The sequence below is a fragment of the Adiantum capillus-veneris genome, chromosome 12 (genome assembly GCF_014529385.1).
Source record: "Adiantum capillus-veneris isolate H3 chromosome 12, ASM1452938v2, whole genome shotgun sequence".
Classification (NCBI taxonomy): domain Eukaryota; kingdom Viridiplantae; phylum Streptophyta; class Polypodiopsida; order Polypodiales; family Pteridaceae; genus Adiantum; species Adiantum capillus-veneris.
The window spans coordinates 118,372,840-118,392,911 of record NC_140942.1 but is presented as its reverse complement, the minus strand read 5'-3'; positions in this window follow the sequence as shown (position 1 = coordinate 118,392,911).

Genomic DNA, 20,072 nt, shown 5'->3' with positions numbered 1-20,072 from the left:
TTAATTTTATCATTCTCTCTCTCTCTCTCTCTCTCTCTCTCTCTCTCTCTCTCTCCCTCCCCACGTCCAAAAAAAACTTTAAATACTAAATACCTTCATATTTTGTAGGTTTTCTTACCTTATAATTTAGAACCTAGAGGTAACATTCAAAATTTGTAGGTGACATTACATATTGTTCTCAAGCTTTGCTCCCAAGTCATGAAGTCTCCAACGTTTATGGTGTTTGTTGTACACACACACACACACACACACATAGTCTAATTGTCTGAGAAAAAAAAGAGTTACATAGGGCCTTCCAATTCCATGATTAAGGAGAATTTAACCTTAAATAGCTTCTCCAACGAGCTGTTGACATCTTTGGCCAACATGGAAGACGATCATGCCTATGTGTACCACATCTGAGAGATGCAATTGGCCATGGACGTGCAGAAGATGTGTAGTGCCATCATCACCCAATGAGCCATCTTGTGAGGAGTACCATTGCCACTTGGTTGCACTCATATCAAGCTCGTATGCTTAAAATGAATGATTCCAAGCCTTCAGAAGAGGTGAAAAGAAGCATAGCTCATGTTTGCTAATTGGATGACTTATACATCAGACTCGACATTCTCGAGTCCATGGGATTGGCTCCTAGCTTGATGTAGAAAGAGATGAAGAATGGTTTACAGACATCGAAGCATGTTGTTGGGCCGCTAGCCTTCAAAGGATTATCTCCATACCCATCTCACATTCAAACAAACCAATAGTTCAAGAAACCATTTATGTGTTAGCCATCATGCAAGGTCTAGATGAGGGAGAAATTGCTTCTTCACCATCATTATTAGATATTGGATCAATGGTACCTTCAACAAATAATGTGTAAGGCACTTCGACACCTTCCCCTCCCTACTGAAAGTCTCAAAGCTTTCATCTATAACATTGATTTTGTGTATTCCAATGCTGGAAAAAGGGCTAGCTTTAGTGCAATCACACCTAGAAATGTAGTTGAGTGTAAGCTTACTGCAATCATAAGTAGATTTTCTAAGAAAATATTGTGTATTTGAGTGCTAAAAAAAACCTAGGTTTAGTGTGATCTCACTTGCAAAAGAAAACCTACAAATATAGTAAATTTTCCTTTAAAATTTCTCATACGTAGGTTTTCCAAATTTTTGGGAGAAAGTATTGTGTCTTTGAATGCTAAAAAAGACCTATTTTTATTGTAATCTAACCTACAAATTTTGGGATTTACCTCTAAATTTTAGATTTGAAGGTAAGAACTCCTACAAAGTTTCTACAAATTTAGTGTAAAAACCATCAAACGCAATAAATTTGCCTTAAAAATTTCTCATAGGTAGGTTTTTCAAATTTAGCATTGTATGCCTGAGTGCTCAAAGAAAATATAAGTTTAATGTAAGTATAGTAAATTTACTCCTTGAAAGTGACCCTAAAGAGTAAGAACCCCTAAGAATGGGGGTGCCAAGGGCCACATAAGTGCCTTCCAAGAGGTTACATTTAAATACGGTGTACATGTTCACCAAAACATTTTGAAACGGGATGGTTTTTTTAAAGAGCCCCTCAATATACATTTTAGTTTGCTTATGCCAAGTGCTTGCATGATGCCACATGCCTTTGAGATATAAGGACCCAAAATTATATTCGGACACGAGTCCTCACCTTGCCTCACGTGAAAACTACTCACAGCTTCTTTACCCTCACCCTTCTCCTTCCAGACATATGCGGCATCCTAAACTACAAACATTAATACCATCAAGAGCTTGTTTTGTGTTTTTTAGTACATGATCACGCTTAGTGTACATGTTGAGTAAAGCATTTTCAACCACAATCTTTTTTTTGGGGCTCCAAGAGCCCATGATAGGAATCTCATTATGAGTTCTTTCATTCATGTCAACTTGTTGAATGTCGGTATTGAATAATACTAACATACCTTCAAGGTTCAAGCCAATGTTCGCATCATTTAGGCCATTTAATAAGCAAAAAAAATGCTAGTTGTGTTGGCATGCAAAGCGGGTGACTTGGATGTAAGGTTTTAGGAAGGGAAACTATAAGTGATGCCTTCTCAAGTTCCTTATTGAAAGCCCAAAGATTGACACCAACAAAACACACTCTAGAGGGATCCACAAGGTAGAGAGCTTGAGGAGTTGCAAGTTTTGCTAACTTTGGGACCAATTAGTAGGGATGAATTACAAATCAAATAGAAGGCATTCAATGATCATCATACATGCAAATTGAGAAAATCAAACTTGAAAACCTTCAAATATAGTAAATTTTCTTCTAAAATTTCTCATGCATAATAATTTTTTGTAGGATTGTCCCTTGATGGAAACCTCTAAATTTAGCAAAAATCCTCAAATTTTAGATGCAAATCTCCAAACTTTTAGAGGAAAATTTTAGGAAAATCATGTAAAAATCTTCAAATATAGTACATTTCCCTTTAAAATTTCTCATATGGAGGTTTTTTCAAGTATTTGGAAAAAAGCACTATATATCCAAGTGCTCGAAAAAAAACCTAGGTTAAGTGTAATCCCACCCACAAATTTTGAGGTTTACATCTAAATTCTAGATTTGAAGGTGAGAAAACCTACAAAGTTCATAGAAATTAGCAGTATGAAATACAGATCAAAGGGAAGACATACAATTATCATCAAACACACAAACTAAGAAATTCAAATATAAAACCCTTCAATTATAGTAAATTTGTCTCTAAAAGTTTATCATATGTAGGTTTTTCAATTTTCAGTTTTTTGTGGGATTCCCGAAGAGCCCTTGATGGCAACCTCCAATTTCGTAAAAACCTTCAAATTTTAAAGGAAAATCTCCAAATTTCAGAGGAAAATTTAGGAAAATCACGCAAAGATCTTCAAATATACTTTTCTCATATGTAGGTTTTCCAAGTTTTTGAAAAAGAGCACTATATATCCGAGAACTAGTACTAGGAAAAAGGCTAGGTTTACTGTAATCTCACCTACAAATTTTAAATTCTAGATTTGAAGGTGAGAAAACCCATGCAGTTTATAGAAAAGTATCCAATTGCTCGAAAAACCCTAGGTTTGATGTAATCCCACCTACAAATTATGAGACTTCCTCTAAATTCTAATTTGAAAATGAGAATGCCTATGAAGTTAATAGGGAAAAACCTAGGTCTAGTGTAATCCCACCCACAAATTTAGAAATTTACGTTTAAATTCTCATTTGAAATTGAGAACACCTACAAAGTTCAGAGAAATTTAGTGCAAAAACCTTTATACAAAGTCAACATTTTACTCCACCTTCCATCGTTGCTAACTTGCAATTGCTCGCCACCTAGATTTTCTCCCTATCCTAGATTCGTCAACTTGGCTTACTCGCCTTTGTTCGTGATTGGCTATGGGACCAAAATCTCTCTCTCTCTCTCTCTCTCTCTCTCTCTCTCTCTCTCTCTCTCTCTCTCTCTCTCACACACACACACACACACACACGCGCGCGTGTACATACGCACACACAGCCTTGGGTGCGCACACAGGCTCCCTCAGCTAGATTGGACTCTCTCACAATCGCATTGTAGGTTGAGATTCAAGTCTCATACACACACATAGCCAGCAACCAATCGCGTTGCTTCTCTCTCTCTCTCTCTCTCTCTCTCTCTCTCTCTCCCCCCCCCCCCCCCCCCCACCCACACTAACACTAACACTAACATATGAGCACACTACACACACACACAACATGGAGATGAACACGCACATAAGTAGCTGTTTTGCAGGTTGAGGTTTGTTTGGGACCTTTAAACGCTGAGGTCATCGAGCTGCAGTTATTTTATGGAGTTCCAAACCTAAACGGTTGTGCAAGTTATAATGGATGACACGTGGGAGGCCTCTCCTTGCTTGGAAAATTTAAGGTCCATCATATATATGTATAAATTTACTTTAAAATTATTTCAATTAAGAAAAAAGTTTTGGCACTCTCTTTGAAACCTCTCTCTCTCTCTCTCTCTCTCTCTCTCTCTCTCTCTCTCACACACACACACACACACACACACACACATGCCTTTCCATTTTGGAGCTATTCGAGACTACTGTTCAATGTTCGATTAAAATTAGGGTTTAATGTGTTAATTGCAAAATCTTAGCGATTTCAACAATTTTGATAAATCAGTAAAATTTTGGTAGCGTACATACGAACAATTTCTTAAGTCATAAACTTTTATAGCAAGTTGACCCACCCTCCAATTGGCTTTCAAAAGAAAAAAGGAAAGTCTTAAAAAGCAAAAGTCATTTTGTTTTATTGCTTCGAAGGTTAAAAGTTGAAAGGTTGAAAAGGTTCACAATTCCAACGTTCCAAACTTCAAAGAAATGAGAGATTTTATTAGGTTTTCTGTTAAGTGAAGCAGTGAGTAACACATGGAGGGTCTCTCTTTCCTCAAAAAATCTAAGTTGTTTCATATATAGTATAGATTTCTCAGAACGTAGAGGAAAACAGTATGATGTCATTCTTGAAAGCACGAACTTTTTTACTACTTCTTCAAAAACCTATGAGAAATTTAAGTAAGTTTTCTCACCTTTAAATTTCAACGGTTCAACCCCTGAGGACATGAGGTGTGGGTGAGTGGGCGCAATCACATAAAACTAGCTCGCGCAAACGAGATGGCAAAAAATAAATTAAAAAAATTAAGGGAGAATCTCTATTTTTTGGCTTTTTAAAAGAAACCTTAAAGGAGAGTTAAGTTAGGCATACTTTCAATGTTTTTAGTGATGATTGAGACTTACCTTAAATGTTATTTCAATTTTAAAATATTAAATATATCTTTTTATTTCACCTTTCATTTAGCATCCTCACATGGCTTGACTTCTCTTGCATTCTATTCTTTTAGAATGCTAAAGTGAAGCTTCACCTTGCATAATTATAGTTAATTATGCACACACACATATACATACATACATACATACATATATATATATATATATATATATCAGGAAAGAAAAACCGATGAAATATGTGAGAACTTAGTTCAAAAATCCTTCAAATTCCAAAGATTTTGCTAGTATTTCCCATTTGCTTCTTTGCAAGGAAGAAATCAGTCGCTTAATAAAAGAGACATTTTCGAACAATGCTCCACCTTATATAATTTTAGTTAAACTCAACCTAATGATTTTATCACTTTCTTATTGTTTTAAAAAGTCATTGTGACCCGTTCACTTATTTTGTGGGTGGGATAACACTAAATCTAGGTTTTTTCTTTATTAGTCTTCTAAAGTTCTAAACTTCTTGTTAACTCACTAGGTAAATGCATTTGACTACGTATGCACAAAATCGTAGGAGTCTTGAGATCTCTATTCAATTGTAAAGGGAATGATGAGTAGTGGCTTGCCACCTTCATGCTTGAACCTCGGGCATACAGGCTACCAATAGGTTGCACGATAAGTTATTTGTAAAACGTTTTAAACCTGAATACGTTTAAAAGTAATACGTTCAGTTATATAATTCAAACATATTAAATGGTGACATGTCATTGTTTTTCAAACTCTAATATTTGTTCTTACATATGGATCTATAAGATTGTCAATTGATAGTTATGGATCGATATGAATGGGTATAAATACTATAGATTTTTATTTATTTTTAGCATATCTCGCTTTCTTTAAGCTACAAGGTTAACCCAAGCATTGAAAGGTATAGAGATTTCCTTTTAAAAAAACATTAAACTAACTAGTCTCGTCGGTTGCCTTCGGTGGCCTCTCTCTCTCTCTCTCTCTCTCTCTCTCTCCGCCTGTGTCGTCAAGCTTCAGGACACACTCTTGCTGAGCTCCGCCTGTGTCGTCAAGCTTCAGGACACACTCTTGCTGAGTGAGCTGTTGTTGACGCTTGGCAGGGAGGGGAGTCGGAATCCCTCCCCCATTTTCTATAGTATAGATATTTTAAAAATCAAATAATGAATTGGCTACTTAAATGTAGCCTAAATATAGGATACTCTAATTTTGGCTTTTGAAGAAATACAATATTGAAAATAGATGAACCTTAAAGAAAATTTTAACTCTATTGTTTTTCGATACGTAAAAATAGTTGATGTCATTGGATAACCATTGGCATTGTTATCATTACTATGGCATGGACAATCCCTTGCCTATTAATAATTAAAGTATTAGGGTCATGTGTTAGGTTTAGAGGTTAACACATCATATAGGTTTACTTCAATGCAATATATGCGGCCATGTCTTCAACGGTAATGCAACTCGCATCAAGGAGCATTTGTTTGGTGTTGACACAAATGTGTTGGATTGCTTTGCACCACCTACCGATGTTTGGGTTCACTTTTCAGGCTATGTATTTCAGTGCGAAGAGAAAGGATGTCTTCTTAAAAAACACAAGGTTAAGTCATATACAATTGGACCCTCTAACCAAGCTTCGATGGAAGTGTGAGGACGTTGAAGTTGACAACATAAATACACCAAGGCAAAGAGGACAGTGTTCGAAGGCCCGTGGGTCAAGTGTCACAGGATCAACACAAATGAGCCCAAGTGTGTTGGGTTTCAAGTCCATGTTGTCATGGTCTAGCCCGTGGAAACTTCATTTAATGGTAGACAGATAGACACCACACCTACTTGATGTCTTATGCACTCTCAAAGCATTATACCATAGTGCAATGCCATGTATGTGTTTCATAGCATTGTAAGTTTACAATAACGTGCGTAGTGTCCTTAGCATTATCCAAAGATCTGTGCATAGCTAATGCAACATTTTGAGATGCTTGCATATTGAAACACCGTCTGGCAAGCATTGCTTGGGTAAGCTTATTGGCAGTTTTTATAAGCATCTAAAACGTTGCATTAGCTATGCACAGAGCTTTGGAGAATGCTAAGGACATTACATAGGATATTGCAAACATAGCTACGACAACGTAGACATGGCATTGCAGTATGGTAAAATGCTTCAAGACTGCATAAGACACGACTTTCCTCAAGACAATTAAGAAGGAGTACAATCACTTTATCACTTCTCTTGCTGCAAGGGATAATTTTCCCTCATTAAAATATATCACCTCACTCCTACTCCAAGAAGAGAAGAGATTTGCTAAGGATACTTCAACATCAAGAAATCAACAATCAACCTTTTCCATGTAGCAGCGAGGAGGGAGATTCAATAGAAGAGGTAGTGGAAGACGTAGAAGATGCATCCTCTACAAAAATAGCACATGGTTTGTGGCTTCATAAAGAATTCAACTTGAATCCATCAATCAAACCACCATTGCAAGAGAAGTGGAGGCAGCCATCAAGGATTCATTGGAAGAGATCACAGAAGAAGAACCGGTTATTGTTATAATTCTGGAATCCTTGGACATTGGCAAAAGGATTGTAGGAGGAGCCCAACCATAAATGGAAGACCCCAAATCACAATTGTGCCAACCAAAAAAGAGGTATCTAATTATGCATCCTCGAGTTCAAATCAGCAAATGAAATAGAAGACAAGTGGTATGTTAACTTAAAAAAGCATCCAACCACATTACTCATCATCATGATTGGTGAAAACCAGTTCAGTCCTTTGAGGGAGAATAGTCATCACAGGAGATGATTCTCATCATATCATTCAAGGAAAGGGAACTACTCAATGGAAATGTCAAAAGGTGTGAAGGGCTCGTCCAATGTTCTCCTTGTTCCAAGTATCACAAAAAATCTGATTTTAGTTTGTTAAATTGCAAAGAAAGGTTATGAGTTAAAGGTCAATCAATAAGGATGTCATATAGAGAATGATAAAGGAAAGGTCATTATTCATGGGGCACACTTTGGGCTTGAGCGCAACAATCCCTCCTCAAGCCCAAACCACTCGCAATGGGCTAAGTGGCTAGGTACCGACCATGGAAGAGTTGAACAGAACACTTGAAATAATGAGTAGAAGCCCCCCTTTGACAGCAACATTGGGGTGTGTGTACTTCCCTCATACAAAAATCATGGTGGAAACAACAAAACTCAACCAGAAAAAGACAACTTGGGAGGTCTTACCACTTTTCTTTGTGGTAGTGTCTATAATTTGTACAAATTTATTGACTATGACAACCTAAAGAAACTAAAACTAAAGGAAATCACTTTCAAATAGAAGCATCTGCAATTTGGTATCACCATCAACCATATTTATCTGACTTTTATTCTTTTTGAAACACCTATTGGAAGGATGGTTCATCTTACCACAATGAACACAAGGATTTTTGGTGAAGCAATCCCTATGATTACAAATTGCACAAGATCTAATGCCAGTGGATGGTTTGGCTAAAGTTGGGGTAGAGGTGCAACCGTTAACTGCATATGTTATGGGAATTATGGAAGAAGTAGCACGGGTTGCTCTTTTCTTCTCTTCCTATAAAGAATGAACAATACTATCCAAAGAAGGTAGTGGATATTTCTCCATTAAAACGGTCATGATTTGACAAAATTCAACGGATAAGCTAAAGTAAAATAGCTATAATATCTTCAACGAATATTGTAGCTTAAGCATACACTAGCTGGGTACTGATGGTTCTGATGCTTTTTAATCTATTAGTTAATCTTGCTATATTTTCAACAACACATAGGGTTAGAGAACATAATTTCATTTTAAGGCTCATCTTTGAATATTAGGCTTTGGCACCAAAAAGAGTCTCTAATTCTATCCAAGCATCACAAGAAGATCTAATATCATCTAAATAATGAATAAAATTGCCTTCTAGAGAAGTCAAAATAATACCTAGTGCTTTCATGTCTTTCTTCTATTGTTCGATAGATAAAGGTTTAGTGACTGCAGCCATTGTGCCCACTTCATCTACTGAAAGAGGCTTGACGACACTCCAGATATTTTTGCACATGAGGTATCCTTTGACTTTGGTTTTCCATGTATAAAAGCGTGACCCATTGAATTTGTCAATTTTGGATCCCATGTTTAATGATGTCAAACCTCTTGAGCGATGTGAGGCTTGATGACACTCTAGAGATTTTTGCACATGAGGTATCCTTTGACTTTGATTTTCCATGTATGAAAACGAGACCCATTGAATTTGTCAAATTTGGATCCCATGTTTGATGTCAAACCTCTTAGCCTCGCTTAAAAAGAATTGTCTCTTACAATCTGCTTCTTCAATGCATTTTGATTGGCAAGGTTGACCACTTCTTGAGACCTCCTATACTTCCTCCAGCATGTTCGGATGCAATTCATGCAGGACTAAAGCAATCCCCACCACCACTACCAGGAAGAAAACATTTTGAAAGGCTATGTATAGGAAATTCTTGCCAATTTGTGTGCCATAAGAGGCATTTTGAAAAGTTGTGCACAACTTACCATATGCTACCCATAAGGCATTCAAGATGCTCATTGTGGGAGGGATTGCTGCTTTGCGTTTGGTACCGCCTAGCAAGATGATGTTTTAGAATGCCATGTGCAAAGAGCACCCTTGTTGTATGTGGCTCCACTGTCCCTTGCAACATGCTAGAATGCACGGTGCCTGCACTGCCTAGGGTTGTGGCTTGTCTCTCATAACACATGATGAGTTTGCAATTATGAAGGTAGAAGCACAACAAGGCCATGGCAGGAGGGAAAGTGAGCAGAGAAAGGAAACGAGAGAGAAAGAGGGCTTTAACAAGACAAAAATTGCATGCTATATTAATTGATTATAAAAATCATTACATATATAGAGTTGGCCACTAGTATTATTCATGTGTTTTTATCATGCAGACTCCACCCAAGGGGTGGTATATGTCAATTATTGACTGGGCTTTTTCCGCACCGTATAGATTACACTCTTGGCTTGAACCCAACACCGAACACTTATGCAAGAGCCAACATTTGAAATTTTGGTTAGTTGCTTACAATATCTTCAAGAACTTTTAACTGACTAATTTTGGCACAATGGGAGCCCAAAAAAGTACATGTATAGTTGATGTGGTTCCTAGTGGCATGTCATTGTGTATAGAGGAGTCATTGTGCCCAAATGGTCTTAGTTAAATTTTCAAGGCAAGATGGTTGGTTTATTAAACTTTTATGCCCCTCATCACGCAATTGCTTGGGTAGACTTGTGGACTATGATTGTGGATGCTTTTGACTCTAGTGAGCACTCATGTGTTGGGGGGACTCCAAATGGGAGCCTTCCAAATTGTGCAACATATATTGTGGTGGTAAAACTGACAGGTGGGTGAGCTCCGAAGGGGGGAATGTTGGCGAATTGGTGAATGTTTGGCCATTTCAGTATACGGGCACCCATCTATCTAGACACTGCATTTTTAATGAATTTGTACTATATTATTTTTCCAAGCTAGTCTAGCTACACTAGGTGTAAATTTGATCCTAGAGTAGCAGGTTGATTTCATGATATATGTAAAGGTCCATGTGAGCTGGCCATTGGCCATCTAGAAAGTCCTAGGTATAAAAGATAATAAATTTAATGTGAAAAAGGGGGCTTATCTTTTGGAGAGAAAGAGCTCTATTGTACGTACGCTCAAGTGGCTTCTCAGCTTCGATTTGTAATCATCGTATCTAATGATTTCTAATCCAATTTCGATTCCAAATCTTGCATTGTGTTCCTCTTTCCTTGCTCTTTCAATTAAGTGTAAGCATTGCAAATTCGATTGTGGTTCGCGACTACGTATCTACGAGCCTAATCTTCAAATTTGAGTGCTTAAATCACTGTTTTTTGACGTTTTGACCATAAGAGAGTGCTATTAACCTTAGGGTGACCTAGCTGATTTGTTTGTTGCAATTTTTGTGACTTGGATCATGATGGATTACGATCCATGTAACTTGTTAGAATGTTGTCAAAATTTGTAGACTTGTCCCTTTAGGCCTAGTGAAGCTTTCCTTAAAGTTTCGTGACAATCCGAGTTAGTTTAATTGACGAAATGGCGTGATGACTAAAAGTGGTGAGAAAGGACATATGCACATTTTTTAATCATTGAGTGGTGTTTTTTCTTGTTGAGTCGATGTGTTTACTTGTTGTTGGGGTAAAAAGCCCAATGTGGTCGCCCAGGTAAGTGGGCGAGCCGCCAGGTATGTACACATATTCTTTTGTAAAACCTAATAAGAACTCACTATGCTCTACACATTACAGTAGAGCGAGTTCACCATATCGTCGTGCTCTTCTTCTCGCACTCTCTCTCGCATCGCACTTCCGCTCGTACTCCTTCAACTGGTATCAAAGCTCAGATCGAGGCTCGGGGCAACACTACAGGAGGCTAGAGTCACCAGCTCAGATTGGAGTGAAATTCGACAGGCGAAGACATGGCCCCAAATCTCGTGGGACAGCCCAAAGGACTAGGTGTGCTCAGAATTTCATTCTGAGGTCATCTCGGTCACCGTTCGGATTCGACAAAGGTCTGTGCAGGCCATTTTCGACGACGTGGTCTCGGCGGGTGCAGATCCGACTCTGCAAATTTGGGGTTTTTCGGCCTACGACTGCAGGTGCTGAGGATATCGACACTCCCAGAGTGTTGATTTGTGGTTGTCTACACATCGAAGGACGGCTCACAGTTCTTGGAGGCGTGTCACATACGACACGGGCGTATCTACACACAGACTGTAGGCAACATCCACTAGTTCATCAGGTAGCTTGTGTTTGCTGCTTGATATTCCAGATTTCATCCTGACATTGCAGGTACTTCCACATGGGATGTATTGTCAGAGATGATGTATGTCTGTTGAGGGTTTGCTGGCTGTGAGTCACGCAGCAAACAACCGCCGCAGCGGTTACAGCATACACTGGGAAATTTGTGGATGTATGACTTTGTGGGAAGTCTATGTACTGTTAGATTTACTGCAGCCTTTGTTGAGGGTCGAGTGAGGTTTTATTGAGCTGGGGGATTCTCGAATGTTGAGATCCTTTCGGTGATACAGGTCTTGGAGCTATCCCTCGAGCACCCTTAGATAGGCAGCTAGGATGTATTGACTGTGAGTTAGACAGTTGGGATTGCATCTTTGCTTTACTACCGTTGAGGCATTGTCGCAGTCTATGCTTCTAGGACAGTGACATGACAGTGAGAGACAGTACAGGTGCAGGACAGGTTTACCCGCAGCTTACAGTGTCAGAGAGACAGTGTTTTTGGAGCTGTTTTTTGGTCTGTTTTTGAGTACACCATAGCCATTTTACAAAGGAGACTCTGCCGAAATTTATGCAGAATCTGAAGCTTTCTTGGTTCATTTGACAGGTTGATATTGGTTCAGAGGTCAGTTTACAGGGGAAACTCTGCCAAATTTTTCCCAGGAAAGTAAACCACTGTGAAGCGTAGTTATGGCTGGATCACAGGACACTGCTCTTTACAATATCAAGAAGCTGGATGGAACCAATTTCCCATTGTGGAAGAAGCAGATTTGGCACGTGTTGGTACAAAAGAAGCAGATAAAACCTATAAAGCTCAAGGGGATAAAACAAGAAGATATGAACGAAGACGAATGGAGCGAAATGGATGAATTGGCACTTTCTACCATTATGCTGACTTTGGCAGAAAGCGTTTACTTCAATGTAGCAGACGAGATGTCGGCTTATCAAGCATGGTTAAAGCTGAGTGATCTTTATGAGAAACAGAGTGCAGCTTCACAGGTATACTGGCTTAAGAAGCTTGTTGACTTGAAGATGAAAGAAGGGACACCTATGTCCAATCATCTGAATGAATTCAACACAATCTATAGTCAGTGGTCAGCTCAAGGTGTCAAGTTTGATGAACCTGTCAGAGCTATGTTCCTGTTGATCACATTGCCGGAAAGTTGGGACACTTTTCGCACAGCTTTGAGTAATTCTGCACCTCCAGATGGTTTGAACATAGCAGGTGTAGAAGGAAGTCTGCTTACTGAAGAAACCAATAGAAAGACAATGGACAAAGGCAAAGGAACAGCCTTAGTTGTCAGGGGAAGGACCAAAGAAAAGTACAAAGGTGGAAAGAGGAATGAGTCTCGTAGCAAGTCCCGCAGTGCTAAAGGCAAGAGTGACATAGAATGCTACCATTGTGGCAAGAAGGGTCACATGAAAAGAGATTGCAGAGAATGGAAAGCAGAAAAAGGCAAAGAGAAAGCTGAAGACCATGGTGAGAAGAACAAGTCCTCAGTAAAGATTCAAGAAATAAATATGACAAACACTGTTGCAGAGGATGGCAGTCTAGTGTCAGGAGACATCTACTTCTTGAAGAATACAATGGACTCAGCTCTTCTTACAGCATCTGATGGAAATGCACTGAGTGACTGGATAATAGACTCAGGGGCATCACTTCATGTGTCTCCAAACAAGGAGTGGTTTACTTCTTATGTGACCACTAAAGATCATGTTCGGCTAGGCAATGGGCAGACATGTGAGATCTTAGGTGTTGGAGATGTTCAATTGAAGTTTCAGAATGGCTTTTCTTTCACGCTGAAGAATGTGAGACATGTTCCCGCAATTACAAAGAGCTTGATCAGCACAGGTTTACTTGATGATGCTGGCTACGTCACCACTTTTGGACAGAACATGTGGAAGATATCCAAGGGTTCTATGACAGTAGCACATGGAGTAAAGTCTGGAGGACTTTACATGATTTATGTATCAAATGTCTCTAAAAATGTAATCAATGTAACCGAGTAGCCGAACGTTTCTTTGTGGCATAGCCGGTTAGGACATATGTCCAAGAAGGGAATGGAAATCTTGTCTCGTTCTGGTTATTTGCCTAGCTTTTCATTTAATGATTTTGAATTCTGTGAACATTGTCTGTATGGTAAGCAAACACAGCAGCCACATAAGCATAGAAGCAGTAGAAGAGATACACAATTGGCACTTGTTCATAGTGATTTGTGTGGACCTATGCCTAACCTATCTCTAGGGGGAGCTTCTTACTTTATGGCATTTATAGATGATTACTCGAGGAAAGTATGGGTTTACTTTCTCAAGCACAAGGATGAAGCGTTTAGTGTTTTCAAAAGGTTTGTGACACTTGTGGAGAATCAGAGTGGCAAGAAGCTTAAATGCTTACGCACTGACAATGGTGGAGAGTATGTTTCAAAGGCCTTTCAGGAGTTTTGTGAGTCAAAAGGTATAAAATGTGAACTTACTGCTCCTTACAATCCTCCTCAAAATGGTGTTGCTGAGAGGATGAATAGGACCGTACAAGAGAAGGTCAGAAGTATGTTGTCTAATGCACAGTTGCCAAATGGGTTTTGGGCTGAAGCTGTATCAACAGCTGTTCATCTTGTAAATAGATCTCCTAGCAAGGTTTTGCAGAAGGATTCAGTGCCAGAGATGGTATGGTCAGGCAAAATGCCCTCATACAAGCATCTCAGAGTCTTTGGCTGTGAGGCATATACTCACGTTCCAAAGGAATTTAGGAACAAACTTGAGCCAAAGAGTAGAAAGTGCATCTTTCTAGGCTATGGTAATTCTGGTGAGATGGGGTACAGACTTTGGGATCCCGAATCCAGAAAGGTTGTCCGCAGCAATGATGTTCACTTTAATGAATCCAAATATCATTCTAAACCAGAGAGGGTTGAGGAGATTAGAAGAGTTGTCTTCCAAGAAGATGGACCTACACGTGCAAGACAAAATGTCACGGCTCAAGAGGAGCAAGGACAGGATAGAGTGGAACCACAGGTTGTGGCTGAGCCAGAGCCACCTATTGTGCGTAGATCTGGACGTGTCACGCGACCTCCTGATAGGTTTGTTCCATCTATGAACTATGTCATGTTGACTGATTGCAATGAGCCTTCATGTTACAAGGAAGCAGTGCAAATGAAGGACTCCGGGAATTGGCAATTGGCCATGCAGTCAGAGATGACAGCTCTGCATAAAAATGAGACATGGAAGCTAGTTAAATTACCACGGGGCAAAAAGGCTCTACCCTGTAAATGGGTTTACAGGTATAAGATCACCGCTCATGATAGTCAGCCAAAGTACAAAGCAAGGCTTGTTGCCAAGGGCTTTAAGCAAGAACAAGGCATTGACTTTGATGAAGTCTTCTCTCCGGTGGTCAAAATGACTACATTGAGATGCTTTCTTGCATTGGTTGCCATATTAGATTTGGTGTTGCACCAAATGGATGTCAAGACAACGTTCTTGCATGGTGATTTAGATGTGGAAATTTACATGCAGTAGCCAGTTTGTTGAGAAAGGCAAGGAAGATTGGGTATGCCAGTTGTTAAAGAGTTTTTATGGCTTAAAACAATCACCGAGGGCATGGTACCATAAATTCCACAAGTTTATGCTTTCTCAAGGCTACAAACGTAGTGAGTTCGATCACTGTCTATATACAAAGAAGGCTAAGGATGGTAGTTGGCTGATCCTTATTTTGTATGTGGATGACATGTTGATTGCTGGCAAGCACTTGGAAGAAATTTCAGCTTTGAAGTCAAAGATGGCAAAATCGTTTGACATGAAAGACATGGGTGAGGCAAGTCATATACTCGGTATGCGCATCGAGAGAGATAGATCAAGGAAGTTGATTTGGTTATCTCAAACAAAGTATATTGACAAGGTTTTGCAACGTTTCAATATGGAGAAGGGAAAGGCATTGAGTGTTCCATTGCCACCATATGTGAAACTTAGCAAACAAGATTGTCCTGTGTCTGAGGAAGAACAAGCTGAAATGGATAAGATTCCATATGCGTCTGCAGTGGGTAGTTTGATGTATGCAATGATTGCTACTCGCCCAGACATTGCATTTGTAGTGGGAGTAGTAAGTAGATACATGTCAAACCCAGGCAAGAAACATTGGGAGGCAGTGAAAGGAATATTGAGATACCTGAAAGCTACAAAGAGTATGCGTATATGCTATGGGAGTCAGGAGCTAAGTGTAAAGGGTTTTACAGACTCAGATTATGCAGGTGACTTAGACAACCGAAGGTCTACGTCAGGGTATGTCTTTACATTGGCTGGTGGAGCAGTATCATGGCGTTCTAGATTACAAGATTGTGTTACTCAGTCTACTACAGAGGCTGAATATGTTGCAGCATCAGAGGCATGCAAAGAATCAATTTGGCTTAATCGACTAGTAACAGATTTGGGAATCAAAGAAGAGATGCGTGTGTTATATTGTGATAGTCAAAGTGCTATACAATTGGCTCGCAATCCAGTTTATCACTCAAAGACAAATCATGTGGATGTGAAGTATCATTTCATCAGGGAAATGCTCGAGGATAAGCAACTTCATCTTGTCAAAGTTCACACCATAGAAAATCCTGCTGATCTACTTACAAAAGGACTTCCCTCAGAGAGCTTTGCGCATTTTCGCAAGCAGATAGGTGTAGGGTAGTACATCACTTCTCTACATCTCTTGTATATTAGCTTGTATAGTAGCTTCTCTCACACTTAAAGTACCACATTGGACTTTAAGTGGGAGGTTGTTGGGGTATAAAGCCCAATGTGGTCGCCCAGGTAAGTGGGTGGGCCGCCAGGTATGTACACATATTCTTTTGTAAAACCTAATAAGAACTCACTATGCTCTACACATTACAGTAGAGTGAGTTCACCATATCGTCGTGCTCTTCTTCTCGCACTCTCTCTCGCATCGCACTTCCGCTCGTACTCCTTCACTTGTTAGGTTGAGTTGATGGTTTACTTGTTAGGTTCACTTCTTGAGGTCAAATATTCCATGTGCCCCATCTGAGTCATTTCATGTTAGAGTCAGACTGCTATGCTACAAATCTTCGATCGTGGCAACTTGCTAACAATCTTTTCCAACATTGCATACATACCATCTATGACTCTTTATATAATAAAGAGCACAAACATTCTCCCAACATGCCTCCTTGACCTTTGAGATCTCATTTTCCAAAGGAAGGTCACTATATAAAGCTGCAGTGATTTCTCTAATCTCACCTAGCTTCTTGGCCAAAGAGCCATCTTGACTTTGAAGTTGACAAACCTCAACTTCACCCTAGAGAGGGCTCCTCGAGGGGCCAATGAAATCAAAGAACTCTCATGTAAGAAAACACCAGTCAGATTCCTACAAGATACTTATTTATAAATAGTAAATTCATGTCTTCATTTCTTGAGCTTTGATTTATCCTTCCTGGACTTTCCTAAGTGAGCCTCATGCCATAATCTGTCTGGATATTTTTTTGCATCCACTAAAATGAAGTTGGGTTGTGCCATAAACAATGTTTATGCTCTTGAATCTCTAAAATTTGGGCATGATCATGAAATTCCTTTCTCAAATCTAGAATCCATGTGCATCTCGCTATAATGGTGTGAAGCCCCCTTGCTCACCAAGGAGGTCATCCAATAGTAACATAATATGCTAGCACTCCCAAGGTGCCAATCAGAATAGGAGAGCTCTAAGATTCCTTGTTGTCTCACAAAAGCTTCATAATGCCATATTATATATTAAGAATTAATTAACCACAATTTCATACAAAATTCATCCCACAGTGCAAGCTCATTGCCATGTTTAATTGTTAGGGATCCAAAAGGGGGGACCATCTGCAAAAGAGCAATGTGCAACAATGGGCTTCAAAGACCCTAAGGTTCAACCCATTAAGACTTCCAAAATGCTAAGGTTCCAAAATTCAAAGGTAAGGTCCAATGGTCAAAACCTAGGAAATATTGGATGCTTGTGGGAAGACTCAAAAGTCTTACCACATCCCTATCTTGGAGGGGGTGAGCCTTTCTTGTAGGGGATGAGAGAGAAACACACACACACACACACTCTCTAGCAAGCTCCCTTTACACAAAGGGAATAGGGGACACATGTCAGCTCCCTAGCCCAGTTGCCCCCAAGGTGCATTCAAATACTATTGGATGGCCATAGAGGTGGACCAATGAGAATTAGGCTAGAGTACATTTAGTTTAATTCATTTAAAAACACTTGATAAAAGAACCAATAGGAATTAAGCTCTCTAGAAGACTATTGGACAGTCTCCCAAGGGGTCTAATGAGTATTCAACAGCCCAATGGCTTGTCTGATTCCTATTGGCTAGAAGATTAAGGGGTCCAATGAGAGTTTAATTGAATTAATTAAATACCTAAAGCTCTCACAAAAGGGGAAAGGGGGACACATGTCACAAGGCTATCACTTATGCTTCTTAATTATCATTGGCAAAGCTTTGCAGGGTCTAATAGGATGCCAGCATGAGTAAAAAGCAAGAGGGGTCGACCGAGAGAGAGAAGGGGCTGATTTTGGCAAGGCATTATCACACACACACTCACACAATCTCATGTGTGGAGTAAAGAAGGCTATCTCCTTCTCAAGCTTTAATCGAAAGCTCATCATCTACTCCAAGCTTGTGAGAAGGGAGGCCTACACCGACAACTCTTGGCTTTGTGATGCAAATCCAACCAAGAGCCAAGCTCCAATGCATGCTCATCTCCTCTACCACGCTAATTACTAAGCTATGCTAAGCTATTATGAGTGATTATGTGAGGAGACATACTTCTTTCTTGTAAGAATACTCCTTCCTCTCGATCTACTCTCATTCCCCGCTAGCTCTCACCAACATCGAAGGTGTGTGAGGTCTTGGGTCTGAGACCATGAGGGAATTGATGCTGTGTTTTATAAGTGTGAGCTTGGTGCTTGAAGCTTGAAGCTTCCATCTTCATTGCACCAGCAAGTTATTGAAGGAACACAAAGTAGTGTATTGTAAAATGTCTCCCTTGATGGGGGAAACCTATAATATAGAGCCTTTTGGAGGGGGGACCGGCTCCATGTAAATCCGGTCCTCAATTGTTGTCAATAGCTTAATTTCTCTCTCTTTTTGAAGTATTGTTCATGCCTATCTAACTAGGTGTTGATTTTTGTTGCTCTCTCCATCCAAGCACTCTTGCTATGCTCATTAGAAATCTATTCTAATGAAATGCTCACTATGTCTACGTTATTTTTCGCTACACACAAGTTACTAGACCATTAAATGTTACATTGGTATCAAAGCACAAGGTTTCTCTTTTCTTGCTCAAGAAGAGAGGTCCTCAAGCTAACTATAAATCGTTGGTATTATTAATTGCAATTGAGTAAGTAGAATAGGGATTTTTCAGCCTTGCAGTGTGCTTGCTTCGTGTAATAATGGGGCATCACTGTTGAGAGCTATTTTCTTAATATTGGAGTCCTATGGGGCTTGCCTATGGCTTAACCACTATTGAGCTATTAGAAGCTTGATAGGAGTCGGTATTGTTTTGGTGTTGAAAGACCCTCTCTTCTATTCCTTGCAATTGATGATATTCGAGCCATGGGTACAGGAGGAGTGCTTTTCTAAAGAGGTAAAGAGGAGTAGCAACTAGGGCTTGAAGTACACCTAAAAAAAAATTTACGCCTAAAAGTTGTTAGAATGGCTGACAATAGTAGAGAGTGAAATTAAAGTTGATAGCTTTGATTCTGCTAATGAACAAGCGTACATAAAGTGCATCAACAAGTATGAAAGAACTGCCATTTGTAACAATAAGCACAATCTTTCCAACTCCCTGAATCGGATAAGAGGCATTGTTGGCACAAGTGACTGAATTCCCATAAGGGACAGACTCGAGAGAGGTGAACAAATCACGATGTGAGGTGATGTGCTTTGTAGCACCACTGTCAAAATACCACACATGTGAATCTGCATCACAACTGACATGCATGTATCATTGACAATAGGATTATAGGTACACTTTGCACTAAAAGCCCATTCTGCATTAACATCACAATCTCCTTTCACAGAAGACTCAACAATAGCTGCATCTCTAGTGGAACCAGCATTTGCAGTGGAACCACCCTCTTTCTTCTTTGCCTCTTTGGCCTTCAACTTAGGACACTGCTTGATCATGTGATCATTAGCTTTACAATAATGGCAACACATCTTCTTTTTGCCCTTATCACCAGAATATCCAGACAAATTGCTGCCAACAGAAGCATTCGGAACAAGGGATTTTCCATTCGCAAAAGAACCATAAGAAGTGGTTGCATTGCTATTACCACCCTTTCTTTGAGAAGCAATAAAAGCCTGTTCAACTACACGCTGTCTAGTGTTTTTTTTTTTGGAAAGTGACTCTTGCAACAGCAATGTGCACAGTGCATCAAACTTGACAACTTCAGGATTTCCTTGGGTCTTTAGTCTCCGAGTACTAGCAAAAGTCTGGTAAGAGTCTGGCAAGGCATGGAACTATTTGAAATGACTTCACATGTAGAAATAAGTTGCTCATTGATATCCTTGACACCAGCAAGGAAAGT